Source organism: Trachypithecus francoisi, unplaced genomic scaffold, assembly GCF_009764315.1.
Source record: "Trachypithecus francoisi isolate TF-2019V2 unplaced genomic scaffold, Tfra_2.0 Lachesis_group20, whole genome shotgun sequence".
In the NCBI taxonomy this organism is placed as follows: domain Eukaryota; kingdom Metazoa; phylum Chordata; class Mammalia; order Primates; family Cercopithecidae; genus Trachypithecus; species Trachypithecus francoisi.
The window spans coordinates 59,774,744-59,792,910 of NW_022681466.1; the positions used below are offsets into that span (position 1 = coordinate 59,774,744).

Genomic DNA, 18,167 nt, shown 5'->3' on the forward strand with positions numbered 1-18,167 from the left:
AAATAGAATAAAAACAGAAAAATTTACAAACGCATGAAAATTAAACAACACACTCTCAAACAACTATTGGGTCTACAAAGAAGTCAAGAGAAAATTAGAAAATATTTTGAGACAACAAAAATGAAAACACAACAAAACAAAACTTATGAGATGTATCAAAAACAGTACTAAGAGGGAATTTTACAGCAATAAACACCTACATTATAACAAAGAAAGATCCCAAGTAAGCAACCGAACTATATCTGAAGAACTAGAATATAACAATAAACTAAATACAAAATTAGCAAAAAAAAAATAAAGATCAGAACAGAAATAAACGAAATAGAAAATAGAAAACATTTTTTAAAAACTGACAAAACCATGAGCTGGTATTTTGAAAAAATAAATAAAACTAATAAAACTTTAACTAGATTGGCTGAGAAAAAAAAGATAAAATACCAGAAATGAAAGAGGAGCCATTACAAAAGATTTCATAGAAAAGAATCATAAGAAACCATTGTACAAAATTATATGCTGACAAATTGGACAACCAAAAAGAATTGGAGAAATTCCTAGAAACATACACTCTTCCAAGAGTTAATAAAGAACAAATAGAAAACCTAAACAGTCCAATAAAAAACAAGGAGATTGAAGGAATAATAATAATGATGATAAACTTTCAGCAAAGAAAAACCCAAGACCAGTAAGCTTTGCAGGTGAATTTTACCAAACAAATATAGAAGAATTAATACTATTGCTTCTTAAACTATTTCAAAAATAGAAGACAAGGGAACACTTTTAAAGTTATTCTAGGAAGCCAGCATTACTGTGATAGCAAAGCTAGATGAAAGCACCTCAAGAAAAAAAAAAAAAAAAACACACAACAAAACTATAGGCCAATAACCCTGATAAACAGATACAAAACTCCTCAACAGACTACAATCAAATTGAATATAACAGAACATTTAAAAAAAATTATACATCACGACCAAGTAAGATTTATCCAGTGGATGTGAAGATGGCTCTACTTATGCAAATAAATCAATGCGATATACCACATTAACAGAACGAAGGATAAAAATAGCATGATCATCTCAATAGATGCAGAAAAAAGTATTTGACACAATTGAACACTTCGTGATAAAAACTCTTAATAAGTTACATACAGGAGGAACTTACCTGAGCACAAGAAAGGCCACATGTGACAAGCTCACAGCTGACAGCATACTCAAGGGTAAAAAGCTAACATCTTTCACTCTAAGATCTGGAACAAGGCCAGGATACCCACTCTTGGCACTTCTGTTCAATTACATAGTACTAGAAGTCTTTACCAGAGAATTAGCCCAGAAAAAAAAAAAAGCATCCAAATCGGAAAGGAAGAAGTAAAATGATTTCTGTTTGCAGATGATGTAGTCCTATATATATATACATATATTTTAAACCCTAAAGTCTACACACACACACACAGACACACACACACACACACACACAGAGAGAGAGAGAGAGAGAGAGAAACTGTTGACTTATAGACATATTCAGTGAAGTGGAAGAAAATAAAATCAACATACAAAAAATTAGTTTAATTTCTATAGACTGAAAAAGAAATTAAGAAAACAATTCCATTTACAAATGCATCAAAAAAACCAAGATACTTAGGAATAAACTTAACCAAGAAAGTGAAAGACTTGTACTCTCGAAACTACAAACACAGACAAAATTTTTTTTAAGACGCAAATGTAAATATTTTTCATATTTATTGATTGGAGGAATTAATATTGTTAAAATGTTCTTCCTTCCTGTAGGAGATAGCTTAAAAACTTAAGAAAATGTCCCTACTTCTCAAATCAATCAGTAGATTCAATGCAATCTCCAACAAAATCCCAATGGCATTTTTGCAGAAATAGAAAAAATATCCTATTATTCATTTGGAAACACTAAAGACCCTTAAAGCCTACAGTAATCAAAACAGTGTGGTACTGACATCAAAACAGATATATAGACAAATGGAATAGAATGCAGAACCCAGAATGGAACCCAGGCATATATGGTCAACTGATATTTACCAAGAGTGACAAGAATATACTATGGAAAAAAAGAATCTCTTTCATGCATTGTGTTGGGAAAATGAGATATTCACATGGAAAAGAATGAAATCAGAGCATTATCTCATGACACATACAAAAATCAACTAAAGTGGATTAAAGACTTAAATACAAGACATGATACATCAAATATTAAAATAAAACATGGGGGGAAATCTTCTAGATGTTGGTCTGGGCAATAATCTCTTCTATAAGACACCAAGAGCACAGGCAAAAAAAAAAAAAAAGCAAAAATAGGTAAGTGGAATTATATTAACTAAAAAGCTTCCATATAGCTAAGAAAACAATTAGCAGAATGAAAAGGCAACCTGTGGAATGGGAGAAAATATTTGTAGACCATATATCTAATAAGGAGTTAATACCCAAAATATGTAAGGAATTCCTCCAACTCTATAGGAAAAACCCCAATAACTGATTCATGCTTTCTTGAATTGTACTGAGAAAGAAAAATCATGTTTATTAAAATTTTCTTTATGTTTCTTATAGTTTATCTTCATTTATGTTTCAGAGTCTCTCCATAGGCCCCAGTTGGCTATCTTCTCTCTATTCACCTTTAAAAGAGAGTTTTATCTGTATCCTGCATTTGTATAATTGAGGAGTATCCTTTTTGATTCCTCTTATGTGTTAAATGAATTCCTTTGGAATTCTGCAGTCCAGCAGCCTGAGGAGGTGTGCAGTGAACTGCAAGTCAAGAACCTAGATCTGCATCATTTCTTTTCTGCTATGTGAGAAGCTGCCATGCTATCTACTGTATCTGGTCACTACACCCAGGACAAGCTCAGACCCCTTCCTGATGTGTCAGCCTCCTGTGTTTGGACAAGCCATCCCCTCCCTGCCTGATTTCTGCTTGGCTGTGTGAACAACTGGGAGTCCTATTTCAGCTGTTTTCCAGTCCCTCAGCAATGGACATTTGCAATCTGAGTCCTACCTAACCTTGGGGTATCATTTGGCCCTGTTGACCCCTCACTCTCTCCGTCTTGAAACTCTTTCCTTGCTTTCTGGGACTCTGATACTCCTCTGACTTGTCTTCTGTCTTCATGACTATTTTTCTCAGTATCATTTGACAACTCCTCTTGTTCAACCTGACCAGTACGTGTTTTCTCCTCACAAATCTGTCTCGGTGTTCTTTTAATTCACACACTCTCACAGGGTGACCAACTACTGCGGTTCGTTCGAGCCTGAGAACGTTCGCATGACATACGACTTTCAGTGCCAAAATCGAGACAGTCTCAAAGAAGAATGATTTGCTTACCCTCCCATACAAATCTTTGTGTCATTGGTTTCAAGTACCCTTTGGATGTCAAACACTCTAAAATTTATTTTTCGGCCCAGACCTCTCTTCTGATCTCATTTCCAGCTGTGTACTAGACATCTCTGTTTGAATGTTCCCTCCCACTCCAAAATATCTTCTAAGTTCTCGAACTCAGGATACTTTACAGCGTTTATCCAGTTGTTCTATCCATCGCAGGGAAATGATCCCTGACTCTTCCATCTCCCTCAACTCTCACATCCAATTAATCGACAAATTTTAGTAATTTTAATTAGATTTAAAAATGCTTTCATAAATGACTCTCCATGGTCTCTTACCTAGAATACTGTTGCATCTTGTTAAACGGTGTGTAGTCCATAGGATGTTTACGACTCTCCTGGTTCTACTCCATCCAGACGAATGTCGGTATTTCACCTCTCAGCTCCTTGGAGATAGTCATGTACTTTGGCCATAACATATCAGCAGATGTGACGTGGGACACTCTGCTGTGTGACGAGCTGGTGACTGATTTGCTCCATTTTCCTCTCCCTGCTATGGCACATAACAACCCTTCATGGTGGAAACTTGTCAGTCTGCATCCCCGCGTGAGGACGAGGTGGACCAGAATCCATGAAAGATGTGCAGCCTGAGTGAGAAAAACATTTTTATTGTTTGAGCCACTGAGATCTGGGGGATATTTATTACCATAGGACAACAAAACTTACACTGACAAATACATGTGGCCTCTGCAGCTTCCACGTTTGTCTGCTCCAAGCAATTTTCCACACAATAACCAGAACAATCTTTCAAATTACATGAAAAATGGATTGGTCAATCTATGTTCAATGATTTCTTATGGAGTTAGGAAATAGAATTCTTTTTCTTTCTTTTCTTTTCTTTTTTTTTTTGAGATGGAGTCTCACAGTGTTGCCCAGGCTTGAGTGGTGTGGCATGATCTCAGCTCACCACAACTTCCACCTCCCGGTTCAAGCAATTCTGCCTCAGTCTCCCGAGTAGCTGAGATTATAGGTGCCTGCCACCACGCCTGGCTAATTTTCGTATTTTTAGTATAGATGGGGTTTCACCATGTTTGCCAGACTGGTCTCGAACTCCTGACCTCGTGATCTGCCCTCCTCAGCCTCCCAGAGTGCTGGGATTACAGGCATGAGCCATGCGCCCAACTGGAAATACAGTTCTTAATGGAGGCTATCATGCCTTGTCTCTTTCCAGCTTCTCTCTGCTTGCACCTCTCTCTCTCACACTCTTTTGCTCTCCCTCTCTCTGGTTCTCTTTGTTTCAGACATACTGCATTTCTTTCAAATGCTCTACTGCTACATTTTCTTTTACCTCAATAGCTTCACAAATGTTTTGTTCATTCCTCCTCACTCACCTTAAGAGCAATTAATTTTCCTTTGAGTGTTCTCCTAAAAGTTACGCTTTCTAGGATAATTTTTGGACCACAGAATTAAATTAGGCTTACCTGCTGTATGCTTCTGTGGCACTCTGCTATTTTTCATAGTAAAACCCAGTGTGCCTATCATTGACTTTTAAAAATTTCCCACTGTAAGCTCCGTGAAGCCAAGGGGCTCTGCATACCTTGGTTCTATCCCCAGCATCTGACAGACTGCCTGGCACATAAGAGCTGACATACGTATTTGTTAAGTCAATTGAATACATTAACAACAAAAATTCCCATTGCAGTGTCTGTTAACTAAAGTGTGTGCTGTGGGGATGAGACTTTTTCCCGAGGCTGGAGTATTTGGCACTTCTCTGCAATGTATTCCTCTCACACGTGCTGTTGCTGATGCCTGAATGCTATTCCTCTCCTCCCCTACCACACACACGAATTTCGTTTTCCATTTTCTCTGCCCACTGTCTTGCTCTTTGCCTGACTAGTTCCCATCTATCCTTCAGGTCTCAGCTTAAATATAATTTCCTTGGAGAATGTTTCTCACAGTCTCCAGACCACATCAGACTCAGTCTTTTATACTGTCCATGATAACAGATTCTTTTTTTTTTTATTTAACTTTTGAGTTCAGGGGTACATGCGCAGGTTTGTTACATAAGTAAACTTGTATCATGGAGGTTTGTTGTACAGATTATTTCATCACTCAGTATTAAATCTAGTACCCATTAGTTATTTTTCCCGCTCCTCTCCCTCCTCCCTTCCTCCTCCCTCGTGTAGGCCCCAGTGTGTGTTGTTCCCCTCTATGTATCCATGTTTTTCATCATTTAGCTCCCACTTATAAGTGAGAACATGCTGTACTTGGTTTTCTGTTCCTGCTTTAGTTTACTAAGGATAAGGGCCTCCAGGTCCACCCTTGTTCCTGCTAACAATATGATCTCATTCTTTTTCATGGTTTCGTAGTATTCCATTGCGTATATGTACCACATTTTCTTTATCCAGTCTGCCATCGATAGGCATTTAGGTTGACTCTATGTCTTTGCTATTGTGAATTGCGCTGCAATAAACATACACATGCATGTGTCTTTATGATATAATCATTTATATTCCTTTGGGTGTATACCCGGTAATGGGATTGCTGGGTCGAATGGTGTTTCTGGTTTTAGATCTTTGAGGAATCACCACACTGTCTTGTCTTCCACAATGGTTGAACTAATTCATGCTTGCACCAACAGTATATAAGTGTTCCCTTTTCTCTGCAACTTGACCAGCATTTGTTATTTTTGACTTTTTAATTATAGGCATTCTGATTGACACTGATGCTTTTCATTGTAACCCTATGAAGTCATTTGGTTTGAGTTACCACTGCTGTCACCATTGATAAAACCAAGCTCACTTCTGCTTTTACCATTGCCCCTAATAGTTACTGACTGTGCACCATGTACTGGGCACTCTTCTGTGTCTTGCCTTACACAGATTAGCCACCTGTAGCCTCAGAATGTCATCTTAAAAGAGGATTGATAAGACTTTTGATTCAGAAATCAAATTTGCATTTTTACTTCAGAGCTTACATATTTTAACCAGTATATTTTATTTGGTTAATGTTTTTGACCCATACTGTGATTATTCTCCTTTGAATAACTGAATTTGTTTTATTCACATTTATTGTTATGTTATCTTTGTTTGGCTTCATTTCTATAGTTTCATTTTGTATCAGTTTTCTGTTTTTACTCATACATTTATTTTAAAAAGTACTTATTGAGCACTGACAGTTATACCAGCTATGATGTTAGATGCTGGGATACAGCAGTGAACAAAATAGAATTTCTGCCTTCGTAGAACTGACTTCTAGTTAGGAGAGGCGAAAAATTATAATAATAACAACAAATAAATATGCAATGGTGGTGGTTAAGTGCTGTGGAAAAAAAAATAAAGTAGGAAAATAGGAATAAGGATCATGGTTATGGGAAGGAGTGCTGCTATTTATTTAGGGAGGTCACTCGGGGAGTTACGTTCATGTTTATTTTAAATGACTTCATTATAAATACTTCCTTTGTTTTCTTCTTTTGCGATGGGTATTTGTTTTGCTGTGTGTGTTTTCCATCTGATACATATGTTCATACAATTGTCTAACCACATGCATATGTCTTTATTTTTATCATCTTCAGACAGTAGCTGTTGATGGTTTCTATGAAAGGTGAGGAAACCAAAGAAATGATACTTTCTTTAGCTTCTCTCCTGCCCACATCTGTCTGATTTTTTAAAGTTATGGCGTAAGATGGTCCCGTGAGACTCATGAGAATTATGATATGTGAGAAATTCAGATTATGAGACATCTCCTGGCAAGCACATTTATGAGCAACTCAGCCATAGTGAGTGCCACTATGCAGCCACGTTCTCAGTAGTATAGTTTGCACAGGTTTTAGTAAATCCTGGCAGGTCCATGATTTGCTGGTTTGTAGTGGTGATGATCTTGTGAATTATTTGCATCATTTGTACAGATTTTGGGGGTCACTTACTATTTATTTATTTTATTTATTTATTTATTTATTTATTTTGAGATGGAGTCTCACTCTGTCGCCCAGGCTGGAGTGCGGTGGCGCCATCTCGGCTCACTGCAAGCTCTGCCTCCCGGGTTCACGCCATTCTCCTACCTCAGCCTCCCAAGCAGCTGGGACTGCAGGCGCCCGCCACCACGCCCGGTTAATTTTTTGTATTTTTAGTACAGACAAAGTTTCACTGTGTTAGCCAGGATGGTCTCAATCTCCTGACCTTGTGATCTGCCGCCTCAGCCTCTCAAAATGCTGAGATTACAGGCGTGAGCCACCGTGCCCAGCCTACTATTTATTTTTAATTTTTAACAATTTTCATGTCTTTAGAAACAGGGTCTCGCTCCTCTGTCACCCAGGCTAGAGTTCAGTGAGCTGTCGCTCACTGCCACCTTGAACGCCAAGGGCTCAAGAGATCTTCCCGCCTCCCAAAGTACTACGATTATAGGCATGAACCACTGTGCCTGGCCTTATTTTTATTTAAATTAAAGATCCAATTACTCAAATATTGAGGCGATATGTTTTATTTGTAACTGAATGAAGTACAATTATAATTATGTTTTTATTTTGATAAATCACTTTACAAGGAATTTTTTTTTTTTTTTTTTTGAAATGGAGTTTCGCTCTTGTTGCCCAGGCTAGAGTGCAATGGTACGATCTCAGCTCACCGTAACCTCCACCTCCAGGGTTCAAACAATTCCCCTGCCTCAGCCTCCCGAGTAGCTGGGATTACAGGCATGTGCCACCACGCCCAGCTAATTTTGTATTTTCAGTAGAGATGGGGTTTCTCCATGTTGGTCAGGCTGGTCCTGAACTCCCGACCTCAGGTGATCCACCTGCCTCAGCCTCCCAAAGTGCTAGGATTACAAGTGTGAGCCACCAGACCCTGCCTACAAGGAATTTTTAAGGAAAAGATTACCCTCCAAATAGAAAATTTCATTATGTTTTCTACTTTTTCAGCATTAAGAAAAATTTATATTGTTTTCTGTGGCTATAGTTTTCGAAATTCTTTAAGTTGGTTTAACGAACATTTTCAATTTTTTTTTTCATGTCTTTTCATTTGTCTCTTGGAAATCTCAATTAAGTTATCAGATACTTTGTTTTTTTCCCACAAGGACTTATGGATGTTATGTTTATTTTGTTCCTGCATATTTAAATATGTTCGCCTTGCTGTAAAACATTTGGTTCCATTCCTTACTGAGGAGTTGTGGACATTGCTTTACAGAACTTTGAACCCAGTTTGACTCTTTCTTTTGCCCTATAGGTAGCTTTTAAAAATGTATGTGTTTATTTTGCTTGGTTATTTATTGAGAGGCTGGGGAGACATACAGAGGAGTTGCTGGATGTTATAGGATACTACCTCTAATCATGGAAGCCAAAAAATTTAATGGCTATGTTTTGGTTGATCAGTTTTTCTTGGGACACAGTGTGATCTTTCAATCATAAGATGCATATCTACCTTTGTTTTATAAAATATCTTCTCTCATATGTTTGGATATTTTATTTCTACCACATTTGTTCAGTTTCCTTTAGGGGGGTTCACAAATTCCATGCATATTTATTCACTACGTCTTATTTTCTCTGTAACTCTTTGGCTTTTCCACATGCTTTGTTCATTTCTTTCTAACTCAGCCTGTCCTTCATGTCTCTCTTTCTCAGCAATATTTATTGTAATTTCAGCATGGCTTTAGCTTAAACTTTTTTTTCTCTTCTGCATTTTCACCAGATCTCTCTCAGCTCACATTTATTTCTTTGTATTGCCTTATCATGCCTTCTTTGATCCCTGTATCTCTTCTTTGAGCTCCGATTTTCGCAGGCACCCTCATCAATTCTTTGACTCTGGATAAACGTTTGTGTGCACTGTTGTTCTGCTTGCAGAGTAATTCTTCTGAGGTCTAGCCTCCATCTGGCTTTTGTTTGGCATGTTTCTTTCTTCCATCCAGTTATATCCATGCATATTTCTCAGGCTGGATCTTTTCTGATGATTACTTATCTCTAAATGGGAGACGTTTTTGCCTGGGTCAAGCATTTGCTAAAAAATTGGAGGAGGAGGAGTACGGGAGGACATTTCACAGGGCACGAGGCACTCTTCCTCAAACTTTGGAGTGGGTTTCTGCTAACAGCTCAATTTCCTCCCACTTTCTCCAAGGAATGACTACATCGATTACCTGTGTGTAATAAGTAGTCATACTTATGGGACGGGATTTAGTGTGTATCGCATTTCAGTAGATGGTGACTGCCACCTCTCTACCTCGCCATGCAGGCCACTGGCTATTCACAATGATACTGTGTCTGTGTAATTTATCATCCAGCACCGGCTCTCCCTGTCACTAGATAACGTGGAATGGGACTTGGAGATGTTTCCAGTGCTCAAGCAGTCCCCACATCCAGACGTTCCAGCAAGGAGCCATTGGCTGGCCTCTTTAAGTTGATGGAACTGACATTTGCGGTACTGTGCCGTGGAGTATATTCACTCTTGATATTTGCCACCAATTTGATCCAACTTTCATTTTGTTTAGCAGCTGTATTTTGTAGTTTGTGGTTGCAGATGCTTCTCGGTTTCAAGAGGCTTTCTCTTCTATGTTTTTTTGTTCTTATTGCCTTTATTTGATTTTAGGAAGGAGAATGGGAAAAAATGTTTTTACTCCATTGTTAATTGGACAGCCCAGTATCCTTTTTTTCCCCTCTGTATACTTTCATGGTTGTTCCAACCAGAGCTAGAAATATGAGGGTCATTGCCTCTCATCTGCACATATGTTTCCTCTCTTGTGTATTCTTGCAATGTACTGGCTTTGGACTTGATTCATGCCATTCTTTCATCCCCAAAATATATATGGAGCCCTGATCAATATTTTGTGATTCTTGCACTCATAAAGTATACAGTCCAGAAGTAGGTAAACATCAACCAACCAAACAAAAATATCCCACAAAATTAATGTAAAATTAGGAACTATACTAAATGATCTAGATGGACTACTCTCCAGTGCAAACTTCTGTGATAATGGAAATCTTCTGTACCTATGTGTTCAATATGGTAGTCACTAATTGCATACGATTATTGAGCACTTTAGATGCACGCAATGTGCTGAGAAACTGTATTTCAAATGTTATTTAAATTTAATTAATTTTCATTTGAACACCCACATGCAGGTAGTGACTACTTACTGGACAGTGCAATTCTACAGGGAAAGGACAAGGGGTATGAGATAGAACAGGGAGGAAGTTTAGTTAAGGGTGCTTCACAAGAAAGATGTTATATTTTATTTGAGACATAAAAGGTAAGAAGAGGATATCTAGGTAAAGGATGTGGAAGAACATCACTAGAAACTGAAAGGAAAAAATGCATAGGCCTTGAGGGAGGAGAATATGTGACATGTACAGGAACTGAAAGAGAACCAGGGAGGGGGCAAATTGATGGAGGGAGAGGGCAGTGTAAAACAAAGTTCATTACCCAATGACATGGTTCAGGCACTCCAAATCCTATAACCCAGCATTAACTTTCTGCTGGGTTATCAGGGTTTGGAATGCCTGAACTCAGATTGAGCTCATACTACCCCAAAATATTTGAACTGTCTTATGGTCTACATGTATGTAAACATGGATTATATGTACAATTAGTTTTGAAATAAAGATATTTACCCCACACTATGCAGTGTGCTGCTAATGAAAAAGGATTTAAAATATTGACAGGCTGTATTAGAAAGTAAAAACTTTATAAATAGGGTAAGAAAGAAAGGGGGAGGCTAAGGAATCAACAGTGAACTTCAGAAGGAAAAAGAGATTTGGATTCAGGTCATCATTTTTTTCTATTTTTACATTCTCTCCAGTGATTGGTAGTATCACCTACGTTGTCAAATCAAAAAAAGGCAACATTTTACTAAAAAGTGATCTGTGCTTTACGTATCCTATTCATTTGCACAGAGGACTTTTAGGGCAAAAAACGATTTTGCCTGATACTATACTGGTGTATGCATTTGCCCAAACTCATAGAATGTATGACAGCAAGAGTGAACTCTAATATAAACTATGGACCTGGGTGATAAGGATGTGCCAATGAAGATTCATCAGCAGTAACTAATGTGCCACTCCGGTGGAGAACAACAAGGAGTCAGGCTGTGCATGTGTGGACACAAGGATGTATGAGAAATCTTTGTGTTTTCCTCTCAATTTTGTTGTGAACTTACAACTGTCCTAAAAATAAAGTCTATTGAAAAAACCCAAAACAAACAGAAAAGCCAACTTTACAGGTGATGGATACATTTATTATCTTAATTGTATAAGATATATTTTGTGATGGTTTTACAGCATATACCTATGTCAAAACTTACCCAATAGTGTTCTTTAAATATGGACAGTTTATTATGTTTCAATTATATCTCAAAGTGTTTTTTTGAAAGTGATCTGTCATCAAAATGGGCTTATACACATGTTCATTTATGAGGCTTTCATAAGCTGATCTCTGGATGTAAAGTGATAAAGGCAAGTGAAGATCATGAGGCTCTTGTCCTGTTCAAAATATCTGTGGGCTGCTATGACTTGAGCTGGACAAGGACAGGGAAGAAGGACAAGGAAGAAGCTGTGGTCATCAGCTTGTTCAGCTTTGAGCTTCGCAGTAAATTTCAGGCTGGGTTACCAATGCAGAGTTCCAAGGGGCTGGCAGTTATACTTGGGGCCAGATTGAGGGAGGGAATCTAAAAGCCCTGGAAGGACAGGGCTTCTGTCAATGAAGTGTCTGGGTGCCATGACTTACTCTCTCTGGGCTGGGAAGGCCTGGCCTTGAACCCCTATTTCCTGCTCTTTCTACTCCCTCTTCTTCCATTTAACTGAGTGGTTTTTTAAACCAAACTTGGTGCTTGTGAAGCAGGATATTTCCCTGACCCCATTCGTGGGTGGAAACTGGAGTGCATGGGTGCCAGCAGGGGCCAACTCCACTCACTCACGGCTCCACTGCTTGCAGAAGGGGGAGCACAGGTGACCAGGTGCAGGAGCCAGGGTGAGCACTTTTGGGTGCTGGCAAGAACGAACTCCATATTGGCCCCATGGCAGCATCTGGGGGAAGGTGTCCACATCCCCCAAAGCCCGAGAAAAAGTGTTAGAGTACCCTTTTAGCTTTGCCGTCTGCAGACAGCTTAAGTATTAACAGCTCAGTGGAGAGTCAGTGTGACAGCCTTTTGCACCCACACTCGTGGCACCGAGTTCTTGTCCAGCGTCCAGGAGGACTGAGGTCACAAGAACGAATGGAAGGTAGTAAATGCAGGAGATTTTATTGTTGATGACAGTGGCTCTCGGTGGGAAGGGGAGCTGAAAAGGGGATGGAGTGGGAAGGTAATCTTCCCCTGAAATCCAGCTGTCCCTGGCCAGACTCCTGTCTGAAGCTATACCATCAAGCTGTCCCTCTGAAGTCAAGCCACCTCTCTCCAACATCCAACAATAGTCTCTGATGTCCAACTGCTTCTCCTGTCAGTGCTGGCTGAGCCTGGGTTTTTTTATGGGCACAGGATGGGGCTGGGACAGGGCACAGGTGGTCTTGGAAAAGGAAACATTTGAGCAGGAAAACAGGAATGTAAGTTCTCATTTTGGGCCACAGTTCCAGGCTTAAGGATGGGGCCCTCATCAGAGACTGGTCCACTTCTGCCTAGAATTTCCCTGCCTCCTGTCCCTATCACTTGGGCTGTCACTTCTATTGGACTCATTGAGAGTCCTGTTTGTCTCATGTATTCTCTAGATAAACCAATTCCCATTGTAGTAAATACATGATGGGCTTATTGGAGACCAACAGATGGGTGAATGTTTGCATTTTGAATTCCTAGAGGGTGGGAAGTCCCACTCTCAGAAAGCTTCCCAAAATAAGGTACATCCATTCTAAGGTGCTCTAAGCAGCCATTATTAATGATAAAGAAGGTTCAAATATAGTGAAAGAGAAAGAGTTCTCAGATTTCTCCACTTTGACTTCAAGGCAACTCTGTACATCTATTTTTAGTGCATCTAATTTTATAGGGATCAATGGCAGATCCAAACCTTAAACAGGGATGCAGACAGTTCTAAGGTAGGAAGGAAGAGAGGAGAGAAAAGGATGGTTATGGGGCACAGAAAAGAGGAGAGAGGGAGGGAACAACTGAAAGAAAGGAAGGGAGGGAGAGAGTCAGATACTAGGTAAGAAAGTGGGGAGATGCCAGGGATGAGAAGAGGAAGAGGCCGTGGGATAGAGGTGGGGACGGAGGTGGGGTGGGACTGGGAGCCAGACAGAAAGAGTGAGCAAGGACACAGGGTGGATTTGAGCTGATTCCTGCTGTCTGGCATGAACTGCTCCTGTCTGCTGATGATGTGAAGTGGTTGTGGGTTCTTATCTCGGCTCTTTCAACAGCAATCACCTCTGGAGCCACTTAGAACAAATCTTTTCTTGCTTTGAGAAACAGCAATGTGCTTTTGTTTTCAAGCCTTGGAATATAAATTGCAAAGTGCAGGTTTATTTTCTTAAGGAATTTTGTACATCATAGAAGGAACAGAGACTTTTTTTCAGAATCTCTGCACTGGCAGTTATTATACAAACGATGGTGGACAAATTCCCTGAACCCTGAGGCGCTGCTTCATAATTATTCTTTGAGAGAGGTAGACAGACTGTTCTAGAATGCCTGTAGGCTGTCTGTAATTCAGTATTTTATTTTCAGTGTTCCAAGCCCTGTAGGTACAAACTACATCTAAAATTGGGGGAGCAATTAGGTCTTCATTGTGTTAAAATGATGAAGGCAGAAAGAAGTCTTTTGGGAATAAACCATTCACTGCTCCTGCTCTTCAACCCTCCGAAGGCCACGCCCTCCCCACCATGGCCAGGGGTGTAACTGTCTACACAGAGCTTCTAGGCCCCACCTGCCCAGGGGTTGGGGCTGGGGCTCGGAATTCCCATGTTCTCACAGTTAACTGCCAAGTCAGCGTCTCCTAGGCACACACAATTATCACTCTGAAGAAAGAAAAAAAAAAAAAAGGAAAATGCTAGCATTCTTCCCTGTAAGTAAGAAATGAAGACACTGTGGAGGGAAAACACCAGTATGGAAAAACAAACTTTGTTTTCCCCAGGTTTAATGTATCTCCATATATTAAACAGAAATAAAAAATGTCAGAAGACACTTGCTGCTAGTTCAATTCAATTTTTGGAATTATCCTGACCATAATGACATTTGTCAAACGCGAGGATAGTTTTTGGTTTTAGGCACTAATGTTCACTTTTCATTAAATCTGTCCTTTCTGAATAGGCGATGACATAATGGTCATAAATAACATCATATTGCTTTGCAAATGCAGTTGTTTTTTTGTTCAAAGGGATTCTGCTCATTTAAAAACATAAATCGAATGAGTACTTGGCTTCTGTCGGTAGTCTCAGTAGAGTACTACTGATAACACTAATGCAGTTCAGATAATAGTAATCATTTATTGTTTCAATACGTACTGTTTAAACATAACTATGTTTACAGGGTTGAAAGGACACTTGGAAGCAAAATAATCCTCAAACGTTTGAAATCCAGTTGAAAAGACAAGACAGTAATTAATTAGTCAGTTGATTAATCAATTAATTCATTTGTGCACCAAATGTTTACTGCCAGACACTTTGTAAAGTAATGTGGATATGAGCAAAAATAGACTTGATCTTTGACCTTGGGAAATCTTTAGTCTAGTGTGGGAGAGAGACAGGAATCAAATAACCATAGCAACAGATATAAAATTAAACTGCGAGAAGGGCCTTAGCCTGTGTTATAGGAGTGTAAACTTGTAACTACTGCCTCATATTTGTGTGAGGGTTTGTAAAACATTAAGGCATGAGAGTAGCCTTTTAACTGCTTCAGATGTGTCACCATGAAGGGGGGAGTTAATTCCTTTAGTAAACAAACATGTATTGTTTTTAAAAATGCCTGTGAGATTAGAAGTCTAAGAGGTCATTGGAAAAGCCAGAGTCTGCATTTAGAGCAAAGATTTGAAAGTGAGAGGGCTCAGCATGTCCTCAAGGATCAGTTTTGCAGACGAAGGGGCAAGGCAGCAACATGTGTGGCAAGAGAGGAGAAGGAACGCGTGTGTGATGGGGCCAGATTGTCAGAGGCCTTGAAGGCCAGACTCAGCTCTTGTGCCTAGAGTCTAAAGGTTCATGGTTCCCAAATCCAGTGATCTCACATCACTTAGATAATTTTTTTTAAGATACAGATTTCCAGGTTTCAGATTAACCTAGTCCTTCTCAATCTGGGACAAGACACTTGGCGATTGCTTTAAAATGTAGTGGATTGGCTAGGCACAGTGGCTCATGCTTGTAATCCCAGCAGTTTGGGAGGCCAAGGTGGGCAGATCACAAGGTCAGGAGATCGAGACCATCCTGGTCAACATGGTGAAAACTCATCTCTACTAAAAACACAAAAATTAGCTGGGCGTGGTGGCACACCCACGCCTGTACTCCCAGCTACTCAGGAGGCTAAGGCACGAGAATCACTTGAACCCAGGAGGCGGAGGCTGCAGTGAGCCGAGATTGCACCATTGCACTCCAACCTGGTGACAGAGCGAGACCCTGTCTCAAAAAATAAAACAAAATAAAATACAGTGGATTGTAGAAAATTTGAGGTGTAATAAGGCCAAAAGATGAGAAAACAGCTTCCACTGACAACAAAGTTGTTGCTGACAGTGAGGGCAGGCCACACCACACAGGGCCGGGTGTGGAAGCATCTCGATCGGTCAGGAGTCAGGGGAGTGGGGACTGTGGGCAAGAAGCTTTCTTGTGGTTCCTGCAGCAAGGAACAGTTGAGGCAGAGTAAGCAGATTCATGATCGGCTAGTTTGGATAATTTCAGTGGCTCTGGGGCACAGGGCTGTCCCTAGTTGTCTGGCCCCTGGCCCTGGTTATTAGGGCAGGTGGAGAGTGGCCTGCAGTGTGACAGCCCAATAGAGAAGGTGGTTGTTGTGTGGGCTCTGGATGGGTTGGTTTGTATTTGAAAATCATATTTACAGACGAGTTGTTTATTATACCTAGGAACTGGCTAACTCTGAGAAGAGCAGCCTTCCAGGGTGAGCAAGGCTCCAGGTATCAAAGCCTCACAATACAGAAAATAAAAGACGTGATTAATATCACTATTTCTGGGAATATTTTTGGTTGTTACAACTAGTGGGGGAGCTACAGACCCCTAATGAGTGGAGGCCAGGACACTGCTAAACATCCCATCAGACACAGAGCAGACCCTGCCATGAGGAATTGTGTAGCCCCTAGTCTCAATAGCTTGAAAGTTGAGAAACCCTGAAAATTTGCAAAGTCCCCAAAGACAACCCAGGAATCTATATAATTTTGAAACTCCTGAGAAGATTCAGAAGATGACTTGATTTGGGGATCATTGGTGTAGACAGTTGGGAGCCATTGAAGGGTTTTGAGCAAGAAAGTGGTTTGGGGTTAAAGTTTCCAGAAAAAAAAGTCAGATGTATTGATGCAGTGAATATACAAGAACATGAATGAAAAAGAGTGACATCAACTTCAGGGCCACACAAACTCTGGGACAGGAGGAAAAAGAATGGGATCAGTAGGGTGACAAATGAGGTTTCAACTTCATCTTTAAAATTTTGCTTCTTAATTAGAGATCCAGAGCAGATTTGGATAAATGTTATCGTTTAATAATGTTGGAGATTGGGTACGTGGATAATTATGATATTATTTTTAGTATCACTGAATCTTTGAAAATTCTTGTAATAAACACTTTAAAGAGTCGTGCATATGGGACATCTATCATTGACAAAAGAGGAGATAAAGAAGTTGAAAGTCCACAGACTGGTGGGAGAAAAACATATTTTCTCATCAGAAAACTCATTCCATCTTTACACAATTCTGATTGCAGGAAAGATACAGCTTTTCTGTATTTCAATATATGGAGAAGGCTACAATTGTCCCCAAGTACTATTCAATTTCTGAGTCTTCTGTGTTCCATGGTCCTCACTACGGAACTTCTCATACGGGTGGCCTAGTCCGTGAGACAGGAACTCTGTCTTATTTTCATTGCATCTACACAGCTTAGTACAGTTCTTAGTCAATAGAAGACACGTAATGCATATTTATTGAACATCTAATCTCTCAGTAGTTTCCCCCCAGCCTTCTAAAGTGGTAGGGTTGCAGACTGCATTCTTGGATGTTTTACCTAAGGAATGGAACGTTCAGGCCGGGCGTGGTGGCTCATGCCTGTAATCCCAGCACTTTGAGAGGCTAAGGCGGGCGGATCATGAGGTCAGGAGATCGAGACTATCCTGGTTAACATGATCAAACCCTGTCTCTATTTTAAAAAATACAAAAAATTAGCTGGGTGTGGTGGCGGGCGCCTGTAGTCCCAGCTACACGGGAGGCTGAGGCAGGAGAATGGCATGAACCTGGGAGGCGGAGCTTGCAGTGAGCCGAGATTGTACCACTGCACTCCAGCCTGGGTGACAAAGCAAGAAAGAAAGAGAAAGAAAGAGAAAGAAAGAAAGAAAGAAAGAAAGAGGGAGGAAGGGAGGAAGGGAGGAAGGGAGGAAGGGAGGAAGGGAGGAAGGAGGAAGGAAGGAAGGAAAGAAAGAAAGAAGGAAAGAAAGAAAGAAAGAAAGAAAGAAAGAAAGAAAGGAAAGAGAGAGAGAGAAAGAAAGAAAGAAAGAGAAAGAAAGAAAGAAAGAGAAAGAAAGAAAGAAAGAAAAAGAAAGAAGAAAAAGAAGAAAGAAAGAAAGAAAGAAAGAAAAAGAAAGAAAGAAAGAAAGAAATGGGATGTTCTACTGCCTTTCTCCCCTGAAAATGTTGAATCCCATTCATGGGCAAAATTTCTGTGTATTCTCAGAATAACAGATTCTGAGAGTGAGTGGTACATGACATTTTGTATAAGAAATGTCTGTTTTGAAAGAAATAAC

General features: G+C 39.8%; 1 long non-coding RNA gene across 1 annotated transcript in view; it reads right to left on the reverse strand.

The window, feature by feature from the left end:
- LOC117067677 overlaps positions 1-18,167 on the reverse strand; it is an 87,424-nt gene that overhangs the window by 42,864 nt on the left and 26,393 nt on the right. Inside the window, exon 2 of the long non-coding RNA XR_004430822.1 lies at positions 3,669-3,976. This is a non-coding gene — a long non-coding RNA (uncharacterized LOC117067677). The remainder of the gene's footprint in view (positions 1-3,668; positions 3,977-18,167) is intronic.